Source organism: Pinus tabuliformis, chromosome 7, assembly GCF_031772625.1.
Source record: "Pinus tabuliformis cultivar Carrire ecotype Pingquan chromosome 7, CPIR1, whole genome shotgun sequence".
In the NCBI taxonomy this organism is placed as follows: Eukaryota; Viridiplantae; Streptophyta; class Pinopsida; order Pinales; family Pinaceae; genus Pinus; species Pinus tabuliformis.
The window spans coordinates 565,441,197-565,464,718 of NC_142293.1; the positions used below are offsets into that span (position 1 = coordinate 565,441,197).

The 23,522-nt window shown below is 39.7% G+C and overlaps 1 pseudogene; it reads right to left on the minus strand.

Moving 5' to 3' along the window:
- Positions 1-22,070: 22,070 nt before the first annotated feature.
- LOC149248663 (ras-related protein RABA5b pseudogene) lies at positions 22,071-22,367 on the minus strand (annotated as a pseudogene).
- Positions 22,368-23,522: the final 1,155 nt, after the last annotated feature.

The window sequence follows — 23,522 nt, forward strand, 5'->3', positions numbered from 1 at the left end:
GGAGTTGTACTACAACAAAGCCTCTAGACTGCTGATCCAGGTGGATATTGGTGGCCACCTGCCAAGTCCACCTGGACCCCCACCATTGTTTCTCTCAGCATTTTCAGTTTCCTTAATTGTAGCACAACTTACTATTTTTAGCAGTTTTTCGGGTCCTGAACTTCTGGAGCCGTTTTGAGGCCCTAAACGACTTTTTTTGGGAAATCTGGGGGCAACATGGGTCCATGGACCGATGTTGCCCTTCCCATAGTGGTAGTGCTCGGATAGATCTTTCTAATGAGCTATTTTATGCGTCAAACGGAGATTGTATGCCAAAGTTACAACCCCGGGAAGTTGATGTACCAATTTACCCAAACGGGGCCCACAGTTTGGCGTTTCATCTCCTAGGGTTAGGTTTTGGAATGTTAAGGGTTTTCCATTGTTTCTCAACAATAAATATGCCTTCGAGCCTCATTGTAACATAGTTCAGAGGCATGTAGCCACCACATCTCTTCTCAGAGATAAGCTACCATCGCCCTAGCTGGTTTATTTCCATTTCTGGTTGTAAGCATATTTCAGTATTTTCCATTAATGAAATGAAGTATTATTTCCGCTGCATCTTTGTGTATATGGTTATCTCTGTAATTTGTTGCGTTCCTGTTTAAATCTAGATCATTGGTATCAGAGCGGTCTGTTTTTTCTTTGTTTTTCTTTGCATGTCCCCAACAAGGTCGGGATATAAGGAGTTAGGGCTTGAACTGGTTGAACCTTTGCAAGACCAGCCTCGCAATTCCCGACGGCCTCCCATGGCGGATGAGAAGAAAGACGAGGGGGCAGGAGATCCCATCAAAATCTTTCTCGAAGAAACCCTCGAGCGACAATGGAATGCGATGATGGACAACTTTGCCCAGATCCTTCAGCGGCTACCCAGAAGCAATGCATCGGCTTCTAACAGCTACTCTGGAAACGCCACACCCTTTAAGGTACAAGTTAATTTTGAAATCCCCATATTCGAGGGTCAGATAGACGCAGATGTCGTAGATAAATGGTTAAATCTGCTAGAGGGTTATTTTTCTATTCATGAATTTTCGAGTCGGGAAAAGATTGTTTTCGCTCTTCTCAAAGCAGCCCCCCACGTCAAGGACTGGTGGGAAACCTACTGTGAGCAGAAGGATGAAAGTACTAGCTCACTATTTTCAGCCGCACCCACCTGGAATTCATTCCGGGATGCCATCAAGGAGCAGTACTACCCTGTCGGAAGCTATGAGGATGAATACATAAAGTGGACCACGCTGCGGCAGGGAAGGGACCAAGACATGCCGGAGTTCACCAATCTTTTCCATACCCTTTGCACAAAGTTGGGTATCAAGGATTCGGAGCAACATTTGATACTCAAATACCGTGGCTGCCTGCACAATTACATCCAAGAAGAAATACAATTCCTAAACATCTCCTCGCTCGGCGCAGCATACCGATATGCCGTCAAGGTCGAGCAGAAGTTTAAACAAAAGAAGCGAGACTTTGGATCTGCGAATCTAAAGCAGGGGAAAGGTGCCCCTAAACCACGGAACAAAGGACAAACCCAAGGTGGGACAGCCCAAGACAACCCGCCGAAGCTGCAAGCAAAGAACAGCGCCACGAAGCCAAAAAAGGACACTGGAAAATGGTGTGAGTTCCATAAGAGCTCCACTCACAACACAAGTGAGTGTTGAGCCAAACAGTCACTGGTGGCTGAGCTAAAGGTTTCAGAATCAGATGCATGTTCTGAATCTAAGTCAGAACCCGATAAGGGGAATGAAAAAGGGAAGCAGATCATTGATGCGGATCCCAACGCCAGTGTTGCTATCGCCAAGATCCAGAAAAATGAACCCGAAGATCCAGAGGAGGAGGAGCGTCTCTTCCACTCCCAGATGTGGGTAAAGGGCTCCCCGATACAATTCATTGTTGATAGCGGGAGTCAAAAGAACCTCATTTCGGCAGAGGTCGTGAAGCGGTTGGGCTTACCGACCACAGCACATCCACAACCATACACCATTGGGTGGCTTCACCAAGGACGAGATCTTCGCGTGAGCCAGCAGTGTCGCCTTATACAACATCAAGCCCTTCATGGATGAGGTATTGTGTGACATTGCTCCCCTTGAAGTTTGTGATGTATTATTAGGACAACCATACTTGTGAAAGCGACATGCTGTGTATGAATCAAGGCCCCGTGCTGTTATTATTACATTGAGAAATAAGTTGTACAGGATACCAGAGGTAGCACCACCTACCGCCATCTCTTTGATTACTGCAAAACAATGCAGTAAGATCATTTCCAAAACCAGGAAATTTGTTTTCCTGATGATACGCCCTCAAGGAAAGAAGAAGACGGTGGCTGCGGCCTCCAGACGGGGTCCCTCTGCACGACAACTACAGATGGACAAGGTTGTGGAGGAGTATGAGGACATCTTCACCTCCCCTACAGGGGTTCCTCTGCACTGTCAAGTCAAGCACTCCATCGATCTAACCCCAAGTGCGCCGCTACCCAATGGACCAATTTATCGGCGCTCCGTTCTGGAAAACAATGAAATCAAGAGGCAGATTCAGGAGCTCCTGCATAAAGGTCACATCCATCCGAGTTCTTCGCCTTGTGGGAGCCCGATCGTGTTGGTACAGAATAAGGATGGGACGTGGAGACTCTATATTGACTATCGGGCGCTGAACTGTCCATAATAGGTACCCGATCCCGCGGATTGATGACCTCCTGGACCAACTAAAGGGGGCGAAACATTTCAGCAAGATCGATCTGAAGTCAGGATATCACCAGGTACCAATCGAACCCTCTGATGTGTGGAAGACTACCTTCAAATCCAAGGAGGGCCTTTTCGAATGGTTGGTTATGCCTTTCGGATTGACGAATGCTCCTGCAACCTTCATGAGGCTAATGGATGACATCTTGCGGCCATTCACCAACTCCTTTGTAGTAGTATACTTGGATGACATTCTGATCTTCAGCCAGAGTTGGGAAGAGCACCTCCACCACATCCGACATGTTCTCCAAACACTGCGGCAACACAAGCTATGTGCCAATTTGGAGAAATGCACTTTTGGCATGACCCAGGTTCAGTATCTGGGATACATCATTGATGAACAGGGGGTGCATGTCGATCCAGCCAAGATCCAAGTCATTCGGGATTGGCCATCTCCAACCACTCTAACAGAGCTCCGCAGCTTTCTAGGCCTTACCAACTTCTACCGCAGGTTCGTGTTGGGGTTTTCTCATATTACTTGGCCCTTGAGTCAAGTCACCAAGGGAGGGGCGAAAGAAAAATTCTTTTGGTCGGAATCTCAAAGAATGCATTCAGGGAATTGAAGGATCGCCTCTGCACGGCACCAGTGCTCGCGTTACCAGATTTACAACAACCATTTGAGGTCGAGACAGATGCCTCTGACTATGCTATTGGGGCAGTCCTTACTCAACATGGACATCCAGTGGCATATCACAATGAAACACTTTCAGACACAGTCTTGAAGTACCCCACTTATGATAAAGAGATGTATTCCATTGTACAGGCCTGCCGACAATGGAAGCATTACATTTTGGGGAAGGAAACAGTCATCCACACAGACCATCGACCCCTGTAGTTCATACAGACCCAAGGGAAATTGCAGAATGATCGCCATCAGAATTGGTCTACATACCTGTAACAGTTCCACTTGAATATCAAGTATAAAAAGGGCAACACCAATAATGTTGCAGATTGCCTAAGTCGACCACCGATCATGGCATTAACCACCGTGCTCAACTCTTGTGGGCACGAGACTTCTGATTGGCCACTTCTCTACAAAAGCGACCCAGAATTCAGCCACACATACCAGACACTCTTGGAGGGTCGGCATGTTCCAGATTTTCACCTCCAGGATGCCTGTTATGCCACCTGGGTCACCTTTGTGTTCCTTCAAGCGAGCGTGCCAATATGATTTCGGAAGCACACTACAGTCGGGCTGCTGGGCATTTCGGGGTCGAGAAAACAGTGGCAGTACTGCAAAATTATTTCTATTGGCCGAATCTTCGACAGGATGTTGGGAAGTACATCAGATCATGTACTGCCTGTGCCATTGCCAAACCGACAATTAAGAAGCACAGCCTCTATACCTCTTTGCCTACCCCTAGTCGACCTTGGGAATCCATCTCCATGGATTACATGTCAGGCCTTCCTTCCACTAAGCATGGAAATGACTGTGTTTTTGTGGTCGTCGACAGGTTCTCGAAGATGGCCATTATGGCGGCCTGCAAGAAGAATATCACAGCAGAAGCCACTGCTAAACTCTTCTTTGAACGAGTGTGGGTGCACTTTGGGATCCCACAGTCTATCATCTCAGATCGGGACAGTCGGTTTCTCAGCACATTTTGGTCCAGTCTCTGGTCAATGCTGGACACAAAACTCACGAAGTCCACAGCCTTCCATCCTCAAACTGATGGCCAGACAGAGGTTGTTAATAGGATGATTGTGCACATTCTGCGCATGTATAACTCAAAGCATCCACGCACATGGGACGAGAGCCTCCCCTATGTTCAGCATAGCTACAACCGAGCTCTTCATAGCTCCACTGGCCATAGCCCTTTTCAGGTGGGTTTGGGATTCTAGCCACTATGCCCCATTGATGTGGCCATGCCACTTGCAGCTACTCACATAAATTCAGCTCATGTCCAGTCTGAAACAGATAAGGCCACCAACTTCATTGAGCGCATCCAACATATTCGCCAGCAGGTCCATGACATTCTTGAGAAATCAAATGCCAAGTACAAGCAGCGACATGATCAACATCGGGTGCCACACAAGTTTCAGGTGGGCAACAAAGTCTGGTTGCATTTGCAAAAGGAACGCCTTACTGGAGCTTATCGGAAATTGAGACCACTCTGATATGGTCCTTACACCATTACTAAGGCTATGGGAGACAATGCATTTGAGCTCAGTATTCCCCCATTCCTTGGCCTGCACCCAGTGTTCAATGTGGACCACCTTCGGCCATACTTTCCACCATTGCTAGACACATCCGACATTGCAGAACAACTCAAACCCACAGAATTAAATCCAGATTGCATGGAACAAGCTGCAACTTATCGGATCATGGACACACAGATCAAGAACACTCGCCAACAGAATATCCAACTGTATCTAGTTGTCAAAGCAGGCCAACTCCTTCAGCAGGGCAAGTGGCTCACCAGGGAATAAGTTCAGCAAAAGTTTCCTTATCTCATGGAGGAACTCAATGCAATGGAGACCATTGCTTCCTAAGGGGGGAGGAATGATCCAGGTGGATATTGGTGGCCACCTGCCAAGTCCACCTGGACCCCCACCATTGTTTCTCTCAGCATTTTCAGTTTCCTTAATTGTAGCACAACTTATTATTTTTAGCAGTTTTTCGGGTCCTGAACTTCTGGAGCCGTTTTGAGGCCCTAAACGACGTTTTTTGGGAAATCTGGGGGCAACATGGGTCCATGGACCCATGTTTCCCTTCCCAAAGCGGTAGTGCTCGGATAGATCTTTCTAACGAGCTATTGTACGCGTCAAACGGAGATCGTATGCCAAAGTTACGACCCCAGGAAGTTGATGTACCAATTTACCCAAACAGGGCCCACAGTTTCGCGTTTCATCTCCTAGGGTTAGGTTTTGGAATGTTAAGGGTTTTCCATTGTTTCTCAACAATAAATAGGCCTTCGAGCCTCATTGTAACATAGTTCAGAGGCATGTAGCCACTACATCTCTTCTCAGAGATAAGCTACCATCGCCCTAGCTGGTTTATTTCCATTTCTGGTTGTAAGCATATTTCAGTATTTTCCATTAATGAAATGAAGTATTATATCCACTGCATCTTTGTGTATATGGTTATCTCTGTAATTTGTTGCGTTCCTGTTTAAATCCGGATCAACTGCCACCTAGGTCGATAACAGCCGGAGAAATTAAATATGCATGCAAAGGGTCGAGTGGTACAACCAGAGTAACTTAAATACACATGCAAAAAACCAGATGGTAAGCAACAATATAGGCTCAGAGGTCGGAATTATTGAAGACTAACATTAATTGTAAACTCAGGCTTAGTCTTGTTCTAATTAATACAAATCATAGCATAAATCTTGAGGTTGGAAGTGAGCATGTTGGCTCGTGTGACAAATCTATCCAAGGTTAAATTAGATTACATACCGGCTCGTGTGACAAAACCATCCAAGGTTAAATTACCCTCAAAATTATTGCCACGAGATTACATACCTGTAACATGGTTGATCCAAATAATCATGTAATAATAATAAAGAATTGTCAATTGTCTATATTTAAATTTTATATTTTATTGAAATATTGCTTTTTGTAATTGTTTACCAATATATAAATTTATATGATTATGTTAAACACACATGGACAGCAAAGAATAGGAAAGATAAATCAGTGAGTACATATTTTTATTAACATCAGATATACATTTATAGTACAATATGTGACTCTTGGGTTTCAGATCCCAAGGTCTCTTGGACTGCTTTTGTCCATTCAACTTCCACACTAACCATTTAGGATTAGGTGTCCAACATTCCCCCCCTTAATCCGAAGGGTTATGTATGAGTCCAAGAAGAGACCTGTAATACAACATGTGCAACAAATGCATGGCAGCACTAGGCTGAATGTGCTCTATGAAATGTTGGTAAAAAGGGCGGTGGTTTAAGGATGACCACCAACACTGGAACACTTAGTGCAGTTCCCGGAACTCTTCCAAAACTGGCAAGAAACTGAAGTTTTCTGCTAGAGGAAGTGATCCTATTGTTTTAAAGAGGGAAACCTTCAACCATAAAAGGGAGGTCTCAGCCTGTGATGGTTTAAGGATAACCAACAACTCTGGAATGCTTAATGCAATTCCTGGAACTCTTCCAAAACTGGCAAGAAGCTGGAGTCTTCTGTTAGAGGAAGTGTTCTTAATCTGTGATGGTTTAAGGATGACCAACAACTCTGTAATTGCTGGAACTCTTCCAAAACTGGCAAGAAGCTGGAGTCTTCTGCTAGAGGAAGTGTCCCAGATTGCCAACTGAAGGCATGTTCACGTGCATCTTTGTCTCTGGCTACAACTCTGAAACTGGTGTGGCAGGTTGTGGCTCAGGCTCGCTTGATGTGGCTTTGAAGCTTGTAGATGACCATCATTTCCCCCCCTGTCAGGTACAAGGTGAGAAGATGGAGAAAACTCAACTGCAAGACTGTTCAATATTCTGGAACAAGTTCTGACATGTGTTTGGAATATCTTCTTGGTTGTTGATGCCCATTGTCAAGAAGTGATCCATCCAAGATGAATCTTTGTTCTTGCAGGACGTTTGTTTCTGAAGCATCTGTGTGAAGAATGACTGGTTTTATGACAGTGCTCACATGGATGAAGATCAAAACAGTGATATTTCAGATGGCCAACTCGGTCACAGTGTTGGCATTTCACGATCTGTTGTTGTTGTTGTTGTTGTTGTTGTGGAAGAGGGGAAGAGTCTGGAACAGTTGGAGGTGAACTGTCATGAGGAGCAGCTGAACTGTCATGAATGAATCCAACACTCTGAAACTGAATGGGCTTTGAGTAGTCTGGAATATGAAAGGACAAGTCCTTGTCATATCCAAGACCAGTTCTGTGCTTGTTGTGGACAAGCTGGTCCCAAGGCCTGATGATGGGCTTGGGAAGTGCAGACTGAGTTTCTGCATCTGCATGTACAACTGCTGCTTTATTGGATTCTGGATCTAATTCAACCTCAATCTTACTAATTTCACCACTTGCTGGTTTAACCTTGAACAACATATTGTTTTGAGCAGAAAACAATTTGGAATGACAAATCTGTTGAAGCTCATCTTGCTGGAACTGAGATTCTAGTTGCAAAAAATCAATCTTTTCTTGTGCATCATGCAGGCAGGTCTGAATGTCACAAAGAGTGTCTTTGCTAACATTTACCTTCCCACCAATAGTGGAGTGTATTAGTGTATTCAGTAACTCTAATACATCATCAAATCTAGCCATTGTCTCAACAAAGAAATGAACACTCAACTAATTCCAGCTAAGAATTTAGCCAATCACAAACAGATTTGTGTCCAGCAAGAATGAGAGGCTCAAAGTCCTTCCAACACAGATACAATAGATATGTTTCACCCTTAAAATGCTCAGGTATACCAAGATACGCTTTGTATGACTTCTTCCTTCTTTGAAATTCGAACTTCAACTACAGGAATGGATTACATATACCTCTGATATATCAACTCTAATAATAACAGAGATCTGAAGTAGAATATACCAGCAAATGTTAGGAAGAACAGTGGCTGTAGATAAGTGTTATAACATCAAAGAAGCTCCATCATTACAGAGAAAACACCACAGTGGTAATATATGCAACGTATTCAGCTCCAGGACAGAGAAATAAATATGGAGTGTCTTTAATATATTCACAACCACACATCCAATGAGATGAGGAAGTTTGAGACCCTCTATAGCAGAGGTACATCACCAAACATCACTTCCAATATTCTATACTCATTAAGATTTCAAGCACAGGTACAGTGATATGCTGCTCAACTGAAACAACCACAGAAAATACAAGTTTGTAGCCAGTTTACGGAAATGATCCGTATTTTCGCTTTCAACCCAAATACCTTTAATATCCTTCTCAGGTAGTTCCTCTATTTGACCTGCATTGGTGAGTTTGAATCACGTTTCTGTTTCCGTTTTCTTAACAAGAGACAAAATGACATTATGCACACTTACAACCCCATTTGAATCTTTGGTAAGAAGCGCTCTTGCTTCGAGGCTATCGAGTGCCTGCTTTCCCACAATACCTTCTACTGTGTTGGTCCTTATCTTATTCAGATTTACAGCTCCAGATCAGATTTACACAACTTACAAGGAAATGAAAAGAAGGATTAGTGAAGCTCGGAAGGAGTGAAGGATTAATGATGCGGAAATTAGCATGAGAAATGCCGGCCTCATTCTGTTGCTCATATATTATGAAATTAACACAAAAGTATTCACGGGAAGCTAGCAAGCAATCACATCTAAGATGCAACTTCTGAGTCAAACTATTACCGCCATTATTAAAGAGCATTCATGTTGTTAATTGTCCAAGAATTCGATCTTGAAGGAGCTTATGTCAAATTCTATATCCACCCTGCAAGTGGTCAAAGAGCTTACCAACTGTTGCAGAGAGCTTACCTGAAGGTGGAAACTTATAAAGCAGAGCCACTTAAACATGCTCCACGCCCACCTCTTAAATTCGTCCTCGGCACGCGTGACTGCCTCGAAAGGTGTTGAGCAGTCGCATGCTAAATCTCTTTGAGCTCATAATCGTTTTGGGAGATCTATACTGGAGGCATTACAGCAACGCCAGTACTATAAAGATGAAGCGCGAATGTTTTCAAGCCTCAAAGGGCAGCTTACCGAAGAATCTGTAACTTCAATCGTCCAGCATCTCCATGGTATTGACAGCGACAGCGAACGCTTTCTATTTGTCAAGAAAGAGCCGGGAAGGATGCTTCATGGTGACAAATGGACAAGGACAGATGTAGAGTGGGCACTGCATGATTGGATAATTTCGCATCAGGTCGACCAACCCGCAACGATCAGGCACAGAAGCACTTCATCGCATCCCAGTCAGAAAGGTAAGCAGGTTATAAGAAGCTACAACGTTGAAAATCGCGACCAAGGCACTTCATCGCGTCCCCGTGATAAAGGTGAGAAGCTTATAAGCCAACCTTCCAGGGAAAAATATGGTTATCTCTACAGCAATTGGCAGCTGTCATTATTTCAACAGTATCACACATAAAGATTGACCTTGAGATAGCATGCAGTCCCACAGTGAAGCTACAACAACGATAAAGATGGAAAATGACCTTCGTCGTCCTCAATACAGCTTCCAGAACTCGTGGTCATACACAGTAGCAGAGTACAACCTCTTAAGTATTTGTTTCATGACCAGATTATGAAGTACGACCTCCTTGTACAGTGCTTCATCCCTTACAGCCCATACGCTCAAGACATTGAGTAACACGCAGTCGAGGAGGAAGGGAAACTTGACCACAGTGAAAGATACTCCTAACCGTGACTAAACATTAGAGCTGCCTCTCAAAAGGATAGCTCGAACCACCAGCATCTTCAGATATTCTCCACACAGTGACCAGCACCTTAAAAAACGAACTCAACCTCTGCTTGGCTAAGGGACTCGATTGCCAAGGCTCAAAATTTGAGCTTGTGTGCTCAGACTTTCATGAAGTTCTTCTACTTCTGGGGAGATGTTAAATACACGGCTCTATCGCTAAGACTAGACATGGAGCTACACTGGCTCAAGGGCATAAGCCACTCACATCACCAGGGAGGAGAGTCTTCTGAAACTTGCGACGATAACAGGCGTGAGGGAATCTCTGCATATTAAGCTAGAAATGACATATGGGAGATATGGTTCAAAACACCAGCGCTCGGCAAATGGAAATGATACTTGAACACCGTCGGCAATCCATACGGTCGACCAAGTTTACTCTTAGAGAGACATACAAGCGGTCATACCGTCACTGGTTCATATTCCTCAACTAACTCGAATTGGCGGGTTTGAAATTGCAAGTGGCTGTTACATTAATAATGGCAGAAGCGTTTTTGCTGACAAGCGCAGAGATACCGTGTCAGGCCCAGAGCGCAGGTACAAGGAAAACGTTTCAAATCAGGTCAGCGCTAAAAATACCATGGACAGAGGTGAGCAGCACAGGAGCAATGGACAGAGATGTCAGTCAGGAGTAGCGCATTAGCAAAAAACGTACACAGTGACAGAGATAATGAAGACCACATCAGCGCTATTCAAGGCAGCTCAGACACAGGATTATGGGCAGAGGTGCAGGACTGACATGCACATAACAGGCCACAGAAAAACAAGCGGCTCTGATACCATGTTAAACACACATGGACAACAAAGAATAGGAAAGATAAATCAGTGAGTACATATTTTTATTAACATCAGATATACATTTATAGTACAATATGTGACTCTTGAGTTTCAGATCCCAAGGTCTCTTGCACTGCTTTTGTCCATTCAACTTCCACACTAACCATTTAGGATTAGGTGTCCAACAGATTAGTTGGGTTAGTTATATATATATATATATATAATTTGCATATGTTTTTTACATATTTAGTTGTTATATTTTATTAAAACATTACAATCATGTATAGTTATTTATAAATATATAAATTCATATAATTTAAGTGTATAATATAAATAAAATATCAACACATATAAATAAAATAATAATATATATATATTTTTTTACATGTTTAATTTTTATATTTTATTAAAATATTATATTTCTATTATAACTATTTATAAATATATAAATTTATATAATTTAAGTGTCTATTACATTTTATAAATAAAAATCATATATACAAAAATATTTTATTTTTTTAATATATTAAAAATGTACATTTAAAAATATTAATAATAAAAAAATATTTTAATATAATATAAGGGAGAGTATATCAATAATTTAAAAAATTATATAGAAAAATATTTTATTTTTTAAATAAATGAAAATTTTATATTTAAAAATATTATTAAAAATATATATTTTAATATAAAAGAGAGTATACTAATAATTAAAAAAATTAATGTGATATATAATACTAGAGAATAAGTAAATAAGAGGGACTTGAAAATAGAAAATTTTGTGGAGAAAATATTTTAGCGATATATTGTTTAAAGTAGAAAAAGATGTAACCTGAAGTTAATTCATAAAAATATAGTTAACTCATACATATATATATTTTAGAGAAATAAGACAATAAAATATATTTTTAGAGAAATAAGACAATTAAGTAGATCCTCTTAACTTTCAAAATATAAAACAACTATTAAAAAAAATTAATATTTCATTCTTATACACTTAAGATTAAAATTAATCCAAACTAATTTATACATAATTTATACATGAATAAAATTGATATAAAATTAAAATTAAAATATTTCTTTAATAAATTTATTTTTATTAATTAATAAATATAAGTAAATCCAACATTTTTATATATTTATATTATTATTATTATTATTATTATTAATTTTTAAATTTATTACAAATATTTTTTGTTTAACCTTTTTGGGCATCCTTAAGTGGATTGCAGATTTCTGGAATATTCGGTAATCCATCCCACAGACATGGGGCCATCAATTTTTAGACCACGCCCATGTTCATGGGATTCCCGAATATTCCGGGAATCTACAATTGACTTAAATTATGAATATGAAAAAGACTTTAATGGTTTCCATCTAATTACCAAATATCCCAAAAATCTACAATCGACTTAAGTTCACCGCTTATGAACATTAAAAGGACTAATGGTTTCGTCTACTTCAAACGTAAAAAAATGCCGTCTGCCCCGTGTCCCGCTCATGGGTTACGGTTATGAACATGAAAAAGACTTTAATGATTTCGTCTACTTCAGACGTAAAAAGATGGAAACTCCTATTTCCACCTCTATAGCCTCATTAATGCGAAGCTACATGGGCAGGAGATAGTAACACGCTGTTTTTTTTTCTATCAGACGTAAAAAGATGGAAACTCCTATTTCCACCTCTATAGCCTCATTAATGCGAAGCTACATGGGCAGGAGATAGTAACACGCTGTTTTTTTTTCTATTATCTAGTCATCACTGGCTATCTCCCGCGCATGTAGCCGCGCATTAATGAGACTATAGAAGTGGAAATAAGAGTTTCCTAAAAAGATGTCATCTGCCCCGCGTCCAGTTCATGGGTTATGAATATGAAAAGGACTTTAATGGTTTCCATCAGATTCCCGAATATTCGGGAATCTACAATCTGCTTAACCTCCTACAATCAATCTGCTTAAGCTCACAAGTTATGAATATGAAAAGGACTTTAATGGTTTCGTCTACTTCAGACGTAGAAAGATGTCATTTGCCCCGTGTTCCGTTCCTCGTCATTTTTGCTTTTTTCTTCTGGTCGCGGCATCTAGAGATGGAATTTGACAGGGTGAATTGCCTCGAATACAGTTGAAAATTTTGCCAAGCTGGAAATTTTGCCAATCTTTTAAGATTTTTTTTGTTGAAGCTCTAACCCTGCTCCCATTTCACTGGGATGGGTTATTGCAAAACCCTGTGTGAAACCTTTTTTGATGTTCGGAGGCTATGTTCAATCTAGTTCAGTTGTCCATTATGTGAAACGGACAGTAAAAAAGACGCAGTGAGTTCATAAAAAATGTTACAGAGCATAATATATACTGTTTAAGGGTTTATAAATATTGGATTCGTTTGAGGTTAATACCTTAAATAAATAGTTATCAAAAAGCTCCTGTGCTTGCTTGGAGCAAAGTGTCAAAGAACCTAGTGGCTTCTATGGCTTCCAGTGGCTGATGTCATTCAATTTACTATCAATTAGGCCTCCTTCAATTTACTATCAATTAGGTCTCCGACATGCCGCTCCTTGGTTAATCCAGCTGATCTTATGCTTCAACAGACTAATCTGCTAATTAACTCTTCTATATTTCTGCACTAAAATCTCACGACAGATAATGCTACACAACAGAGTATATATCGTGTAGTGCTTATGAATATAAAATTTGTTTGAGATTATACCTTAAAGATTGCTCAAGAGAATCCTGTTCTTGCTTGGAGCAGTCTCTGGTATCCCAGATCAAAAATTTCAAGCTTCCCAGATCAAAAATTTCAAACCTTCACGACAGATAATGCTACATAACAGAATATATATTGTGTAGTGCTAATGAATATAAAATTTGTTTGAGATTATACGTTAAAGACTGCGCAAGGGAATCTTTTTCTTGGTTGGAGCAGACATTTAAAGTTTCCCAGATCAAAATTTCAAACCTTTGAACTTTCATACAGAAGGCATTAAAGTTAAAATAAGCGAAATACGGAGAAAGTATTAACTTGATGGTGCGGTGTATTATGCACTTTCTGAGAAAAAAGACGCTTCAACACACTAATCTGCTCATTAATTCTTCCATATTTTTGCACTAAAATCTCAGGACAGATAATGCTACATAGCAGAGTATACACCGTGTAGTGCTTATGAATATAAATTTGTTTGAGAGTATACATTAAAAATATGCTCAAGAGAATCGTGTTCTCCGTTGGAGCAGTCTCTGGCATTTAAAGCTTCCCAGATCAAAACTTCAAACCTTGGAACTTTCACACAAAAAGGCATTAAAGTTAAAATAAGCGAAACATGGAGGAATGCGGAGTAATGTGCACTTTGTGAGAAAAACGACGCTTCAACGCACTAATCTGCTCACTAATTCTTCCATATTTTTGCACTAAAATCTCAGGACAGATAATGCTATTTAGCAGAGTATATACTGTGTAGTGCTTATGAATATAAAATTTGTTTGAGATTATACCTTAAAGATATGCTCAAGAGAATCTTGTTCTTGCTTGGAGCGGTCTCTGGCATTTAAAGCTTCCCAGGTCAAAATTTCAAGCCTTCAAACTTCCACACAAAAGGCAGTGAAGTTAAAATGAGCGAAATATGCAGGAAGCATTAACCTGATAGCGCGGAGTAATGTGCAGCTTCTGAGAGAAAAAACGGCCTAGACTCGACGCTGGAGAGATGAGGGAAAAACATTTAATTGCGAATGTAACGAACCCTGAACATTTACTTTCGATCGATACTTTCGCAATTAAATGTCTTCCCTGATCATTGGGCGCAAAATATTTGAAGTATCAACGAACCGGCATTTCATCGTCCTCTGCAAATTTTGACGGACTCTGCAAGGATGTATTCCCAACAAAGCGCTGAAGATTTATGAGAACGCTTCTCCACTCGCAGGGTTTCCATGACGAAGAGGCATTGCGATTATGAAGGGATGAGAGATACAATGAATCGGGACTTCTTTCCGGCTGGATACATTTTTGGATCGAAACAATCTTCCCCAACCGCCTTTCAATCAAGGCAGCACATGTACGGTACTTCCGATGTCATTTTACATTTTGACCCCTTTCTATTTTAATCATGTTATAAGATATTTATTATAATAAATTTAAACACATGTTTGCCTAACACGCCCATATGTTATTACTCTTTTTTTTCCTAATGAAACATCACTTGGCTATCATCTTGAACGATAAGTTATTATCTATTCTCTCGAGCACTTCAACGACATACACCACCTTAGTGTCTCATTGCCATAATCATCAAGACCCCACTCCATCCATGGAAATAACTCTTAAAATGTCAATGTTAACCATCTACGGGGTTGGAATTAATCAAATCATGATTCCATCTAAACCTAAGTGGCAAGGATAATTATTCTCAACCAGCTCAACTAAACAAACATTGAACTCAAACTAGCTTAATTTGCATTCTATGCACTTTCCAAATGAGACAGTTTTACTTAAGTTAATGATCCTAGCCTTTATTGTGTCAATTTCATTATTAGTGCTTTCCTCCTCTAAGCAAATGACTATTGTTATGTCGGTGCAGAGGATTTATAATGACCATGCCTAGTTTGAATATATAGATATCTAATAAAATCTAGTCTTCTAATTGGATTTAGGAAGTATTTTCCTTGTTTCTCTAATCTTGGCTTTTCTAAACATCGATTGGATTTTCTAGTGTTAATGTTTGTATTATCATTAAGTTACTATGGTATGGTGATAAGATGATTTTGTTGAATATAGTTACCATGGTGTGGTGATAAGATGATTTTGTTGAATATAGTTACTATGGTGTGGTGATAAGATGATTTTGTTGATTAGGTGAGTTAGTGGTATAAGATGTGTTTTTTTATTAGTTTGTGTTTGTGAGTTGTTAAATTTGTTTTATTTTTATTTTTGTTCAGTTTCTTATTTTAAATGTTGATCTAAATTTATGAAGAAATGAAATGAAATACATATTTAAACCAATAACATAGAGATACAATGAAACATAACTTCAATTAATAAATAGCAATAACTGAAAACTATTTACATACAAAAAGAACAAATTAACTTGGGCAATGGTAGCTTATTTTTTAGAAGAGATGTGATGGCTACATGCCTTTTGAATTCAGTTACAATGAGGCTTTGAAGTCTTTTTATCATGACAAAACAATGAGAAACCCTAAACATCCAAAAATCTAACCCTAGGAGATGAAGCACCAAGAATTTATGGGCCTCGTTAGGGTTAGTTGGAACGACAACTTCCTAGGGTCATAGCTTTGACATATGATATTCGTTTGGCACATACAGTACCTCGTTAGAAATATTTAATTGAGGATAACAAATTTCGAATGTAAACCCTTGCCACAAGCTATGGGTTTTGACATTTTTCAAAAGAATGTTGTTTAGGGCCTCAAAACAGCTCCGAAAGTTCAAGACCCAGAAAATTACTAAAAAAGAAAGTATGTTAGAAAATAAGAAACTAAAAGGAAACAATATTGGGGGTCCAAGTAGAATAGATAGGTGGCCACCAATATCTACTTGGATCAAATGCTCTTCTCTTCTTGCTTTATTTCCTCTCTACTCTATAAGCTAGTGTTTGCATAACATTTTGAATAATGTTACTTTGTTTCCACTCTACCCTATTTGTTGATAGTATCATAATAGTGTTCTTAACATTCTGTTGTAGCCACTACAACAACACCCAAATAGACAAATCGGTCGGCTCGGTAATAACCCAATCTTTGATCTAACACTCAAAGTTTGAATTCCATGTTTTCTAAATTTCATGATTATAACAATTCTTCCTAACCTAGCTTTTGTCCAGAACAATGATGACTCATATTTTACAAATCCCATTGTGCATGCTTATCATTTGCTTATCTTCATTCCTATCCTGTCGAATGCATTAGGGATCATGAATTTACTACTTTCACAATGTATTTTCAAATTTCATGTGCGATAATATACAAATTATAATCATGAATCTGGTATGCTAGCCATGCTTTATTTTTATTAGGAGTAGTCTACCTAGGCGGAGGAATTGCCCGGTTTTTGTCGCTGCTCGGAAAATTGTTCGGCTCCGGCCGTCGGCAATCCCTCCGCCCTCCACCACCCTCCCCTAGCTCCGCCACCCTCTGTCCACCGCTCCGCATTAATTTCCTGATAGATCGGATCGGAGCTGGTTTGACAGAATTGCCGCAATACTCCCGGAGAGTTAATGCAATTTCCAATTTGAAATAGAGGAATTGCGAAACCGTAGGCTGCTCCCCCAACCAACTCGACTCGGCCCCTATAGCTCACTCACCTTCCTCCTCGACTAAGTGCCTGCAGCTCAACACAAAACTCTGGCCCAGGCAATTCCTCCGCTCTACAGCTCACCACCCAGGGGACGTGACCTTCAGGTTCAGGTTCATTCATCTGTATTGCAGTTTTAATTGAGATTACAGACACGCTTTAACTACATTTTGATTGACCTCACTTGCATGCATTTTGATTGAAGCTGTTTGCTGGAAACCCAATCTAAAATCTGTGCCATCATTGTTTCGACAAAATGGGGAGGATCTGTCCCATCATTGTTTCGACCATCACTCAAAAAAATAATTGTTGGCTTCTTCTTATGCACAATAGGATCATTGGATCCCCGATAAATTACATCCTCTGCCAATTTCAAACCAGAAGAATAACTGGTTCCACGTTTTGTAACATATTGAACAAGTCTGTCCACTATATCTTCCTTCATCTCCTGCATTTCTAGAGCAAGAATTGCTGTCTTGTCAAACAGAACCACAGACAGAGAATCATCATGAGTAGTTCTTCGCCGAGTAGCAATGAATCGAACAATAGCCTCATACACACAACCCAGCCTACAATTGTGTCGACGCGTAAATTTGGCCATGTTTGGTTTTATGTCACGACTGGACATTGAACGAGACTTGTCAATAACAAAAACCACATGATGCGGTATGTTCTTTGAATGGTTACAGACAAAAACATGACCATCCGCAGTTATGTGGCCAGCAGAGGATTCCAACGAGGCAGTTCTTTTCACTGGAGCATGCCATAATTTCTCTGTGCAGTAAGACCTGGAGGAACTGCCAGCAATTTCATTATGCTCCTCAGACCTGCAAAGATGATTACATAGAGAAAACTCTGTTTGTTCGTCATCGGTACAAGGATCTTCAAACCACATTTGCTTCCAGTAAGTCTCATGGGTAAGTTCGTCTTTTGGCACATCTTCATCAGGGCCATATTTTCTTGTTTCATGCCGAGAGCCATCATAGATACGACTTGTGCAATTATCATGCATAGGACAGTGAATCAAATGAATGTGGCCCCGACCTTGAGCTTTACAATGCATGTTACACATCTCTGCCACACCAGATTCCCCCCAAGTATATTTCCTACCCTGAATATCAAATTCTTCATGTTCTGAAGCAAAAAAGACATTCCTCATGTTCCCATGCACCGTATGATGTAAACCAGAATGATTTATGGGTCTTTGACAAAAATATCCACAAGCTTGACATCTCACCTTACAATAATGCACTGCATCTGGATTTAGTGTGTGGAGATGCTCACCATCATGGTATATTTGAAAAGGTGGAATGGCAATGCAACAATCCTTCCGCAGACCATTTTGTTCAGACACATGTTCATAATCAAAGGAACCTCTTCTGCCCTGAAATGAGCGTGTCTGTCGCACAAGTTCAGTGAAAATTTCACAAATGCCATCCGCTTCACATTTCTTACGACAAGCATGCTCGTTACCACAGAGATGTTCTTCACTTGTCAATTCATGGAAGTGATCTTTGTGACCACAGTTTCTAAGACACCCCTCCATGATGCAATTTTTAGGACAATATCTCTCATGACAAGCATGTTTTTGATGATCCCCGCGCTCGATTTCTATCACACAAGGATTTTTGCAGCTTGGAAGAGAACAATTCATCTTACACATGTGTTGAGGTGAATTACACTTATGAAAACCTTCATGGCCAACCTTCAAGCAACAAAATTTGCTACAATTAGATGATTTATCAAATAAAGAACAGAGCTTCATACATGTATGATTTTTCTTTTTGCAATCATGACTCCCATCATGACCTGCCAAATTTCGGCATTCCTCCACTTCATTTCCTTGGTGTGATTCAAGAGAGCAATATGTGCACTTTTCATCGCAACAATGGTTACCCATACAAGAGTGATCAGAGGAATGGCCCTTCTCTAGAACACATCGCCAAAAACATACAGAACATTTACAAACACATACAGAGAGTCCTTGTTTCAGTTCTGCAAGTGATAAAATTGCCTCCAGTTGCAACTTTTGTACATCAGCATTCCCATAAAATTTTGCAGTGTTGCAGTGAAGCCACTTTTCAACACGATTGTGCCGTCTATCAGACAATGCCACTAAGAAATCGAGAAATTTAGAGTGCCAAAAATCACCATTTTTGCCTCTCCTTTCCAAGACACATTCTAGTTTCGATCTGAGACGATACAAAATTTTTCCATTTGACGTAGATTCATCCAGAGCTGCAAGCTCCAAGCCAGTGTCCTGCAAATCTATAAGGAGATCCCCAATTACTATTGGAGCGTCACTTACCTCTTCCTCTGAGTCAAAATTCATAAGCATTTTGTTAGCACCTGGCACAGAGAGGCATCCTGCCTTAACAGCAGAAATCAAGTTCCTGCGAAGGATATCCACCTTCATAGCAACCCTTTTCAAATCTACAGGTGTCCAATCCTTTGCTGCTATCTGGGAAATAACAAGCTTCAAATCTCTTAAGAAGGCACGACCACTCTCATAACTATGTCCCAACTCTTCTTCTATAGTCAAAGCAATATCAGATAGGCTTTCTTGATGATATTCTTGTCGAGTGAAAGGAGGCATTGCAACAAGTTCAACCATTCCTCCATACATCTTCGTCAGAAAGTTTTCACGAGATCGTTTACAAATTTGTAGAAGTTTTACCTGAAATTCATCTTTTAAATCCTCCACATCAGAGACATCAACATCCTTGATCGCTATGTAGAATAATCCCTGGAACAACTTTTCATCATTCTTCACCAAGTTGACCCCACTTTGGAAACGCTGAAAGATAGCTTCTGTCTCTTTGTCAAGATGAAAATCCTGATTAAGAAAACATGTCTCACAAGTGTTAATAAATCTTTGAGCAGCTACATTAATATAAAAGTTAAGGCGAGCAGATTGAAATATGAGGAAATCAAAACAGGAAAACCAAACTAATAAAACAGTTAAAGCACACCTTTTTGTTGAATATTGTCAAATTACTGAACGCGGCATTTAGGACTGACAGTAACATATCTTCTTGCTCTGTTCTCTCAAAGCTCCCTAATCCCTCAAAGTCCATCAATACATAAAGGCACTTTGGTTCCATCCGAACTGTGATCCAGACTCCATCAGTGCATCTCCCTCCTGCTACATCAAGGAGGGAACCAGATAGATGGTTTAGTAAGTATGACTTACCACTACTTTGTTTGCCCATCGATGAGATTACCTTGATTTTACCATCCCACTGACTCAAGACAGCATCATACAAACCAAAGCGCAACAAAGTTGCTAGGGATATGCTATCTGCATATGTGAGGTGTGGAGGTATTTGGAGCCCATGAGGTGACTGTATCATGAGGACACCATTACTCCCCCCTAGTTCAATCAAGAAATAATCAATGCCCCAAGTGTTGATTGGCAGATACTCCTCCCTCAACTTAATTCCCAGCTTTTGGACTCAATTAAAAGTTTCTTTAGAAGTCATAACTTTCACTTGCTCTCAAACAGTTCAGACCTAATACCAGAAGTCTTCAATCTTTCTACTTTGTCTGTTGTCCTGGTTTTCTTTATGCATTACTAATTGAAAAGGAAGACATTAAAATTGAAAAGGAAGGCACATGGCCTCATTCCTTCTGACATGTCATTAGAATGGGGCAGACCACAGAAAGAATGGAGCTCGGTGGATGGTTCAATATTTTCAACCACACCAATGAACCAAGGCCCTGTTAGAGTTTCTTTGACTTAGATGCCAAAATCTAGTCTTCCAAAGTCACCTAGGAACTCCACCAGGCCTCATCTTATAAGAAGTCAATGCATACAATCCACTTTGAGGGTAGAAACTCCTTTTACAATAAATACAATATAATACAAGATATGATGGCCCTGAGACTAGGTACCCTTGGTATATATATTGGAGACAAAGGGTAGAGTAATAGCACTCCACCAATCTAGGGTAGACTCTGCAGTTATCTTTGGGTGATAAATGATAAATGTTTATGAAAGACATGAGGATCTTTGTATATGTCAGAATTACTGAGGTTCAAGAATTTTTCTTTTATGTAATAACTGAACATAGCTCATTTATGTTGTCACCTGTACTGCTTACAATTCTACATTATGCAACTTGTACAATCATCTACTATACTGTTCAGAAATGGAATTTCTATTACATTAAAGGATGAGATCTCTTACCTATTTCCCGGGCATGATCTGGGAAGTCAAGTTCATGTTACAAATTGCAACGCCAATTTATATGAAATCGTGAGGCTTTTGCATGCTATGTTTGGTAATATATTGCCCCCAAACAAAATCTGGCAAGAGCTCTCATTAAATTGCTATCACTATATGCATAAACTTTCTTCAAGGACAATCATAGAAGAAAATCTGACAAGAGCTTTCGTTAAATTGCTAATACCATATACATAAACTTTCTTCAAGGACAATCAGAGAAGGAATTCCTAGAATTTTGTAGCAATAATGTTTACAACATTGAGCCAGACAATAGATCTGGGCATCTGCAAACTATCCATTAACCTCCATCTAGGAATCCAGATTCCCTAAATGATTTCAAACAAAATGAAGATCAATTTGACTAAAACATTCTAAAAAAAGATTGCTTTGCATGTATTACTTAATACATCACTATTATTCTGCTCTATGTACAACATCTAGGGCTCAAGCCTAAGAAGCCCAGTTGGGGACCCTTACTGGTTTCTTCATAAAATTGAAAAAAAAAATTATCCAACATATTGAAACTTTCCTAATAAACAAAAAAAATTATATTAGCCTAAGGCAGCCTTAAGGATCTCAATCAACAAAAGGTCATATGAAGCAAATAATATTCAAGGAGCCCAGAAACAAAGGAGCTTTTTCTCTGAATCCTCAGCAGCAAGAATTCTTTGTCTTGGGTGGTTCCACTCCATCCCCATCTCCATATACATCCATAATATTAACTCTGTTGAGAGACAATTGAGACTTATAGGAATCTGAATTCAACATTTTCTTGCTCACATTAGTGTAAATCTCCTTGACCACAATTTGGAATGCAGGCAATACATTTGTATTATCCAGAGCCGAGGTCTCAATGAAGAACAACCCCTCTGATTCGACAAGCTTCTTCCCATCTTCCACAGGAACTTCCCTTATATGAGTTAAATCAGACTTATTCCCCACAAGCATTTTCACGACATTGCCATCAACATGCACTGCAACATCAAAATTTCACATGAGTTTGAAAATAGCTTGCAACATCACATAGATGACAACCAAAAGCCAGAGCCAATTTCAAAGATGCTCTATAAGGCATTGCAGCAGTAATTGCTTGCAATGAAAAAGTCAAAGCCAGAGCCAATTTCAAAGATGCTCTACAAGGCATTACACAGAAACTGCTTGCAATGTTAGTATCAGAACTAAGGAAGATGCTATCACATCAAACCCAAAGATGATCCACAAGGAATGACACCCAGACATCAATGATCCACAAGGCACAACACAAAACTGCCCATAATATTGGTAGGAGAGTGGTGGAGTGCTATTACTTCAATCCAAAGATAGCTTCAGAGTCTACCCTATCCCCCAATTGTAATAGAAAAGTTGTTCCAAATGTTGTTGATGAAGTTCAACCTTTAACAAGTGTAGTGTGAAGGAACCATTCATGTAGAGTGGCTGAATAAATTTCTTGTGATGTTATATGACAAATGGCATTTTTGTCACACATAAGGCATATACATGAATCATGCTTTGCTTAGACAATGCTCTGTTAGTCTAGGGTTATGTGGTTTTTGGTGTATGGATAGTCGGTAAGGATAAATATTTTTAGAGTTTGCATATGGCATTCAAAAACTAGAGAAGCCTAATTCAGTATCATTTATTTTAAAACTCATAGATGTATTTGGGTCCTATAATGAGCATTTCATCTATATAAAGTGGTGATTGCTAGATGTGTTTTTTGTAGAATAGTTGCCAGTATTGAGAGTGTTGCAATGTAAATGAACACAAATTATCTGCTTTTTTGAATTATATATGATTGAAAAACATGTTGAGTATTAGCAAATAACTAACTGTCTACTTGTTTAACATGAATTTATTGTTATTTTATTTTTCAGGTTTTTGAAGTGTAAAAAATGGTGCAAAAGTGGCGTTTATGCATTGAAGTGTCCTGCTTTCCAAATCCAGGTCGAGCAGTTATTAAATTCGTCCTTTACAATATGGCAACAAATCATTTATTTCATGGAAAGAGAGAAGTGCTTGGAATGACGACAAACAATGAGGCATATTACATTGCCCTTGTTGAAGGGTTAAAAGAGGCAAAACAACATGATGTCAATGACATTG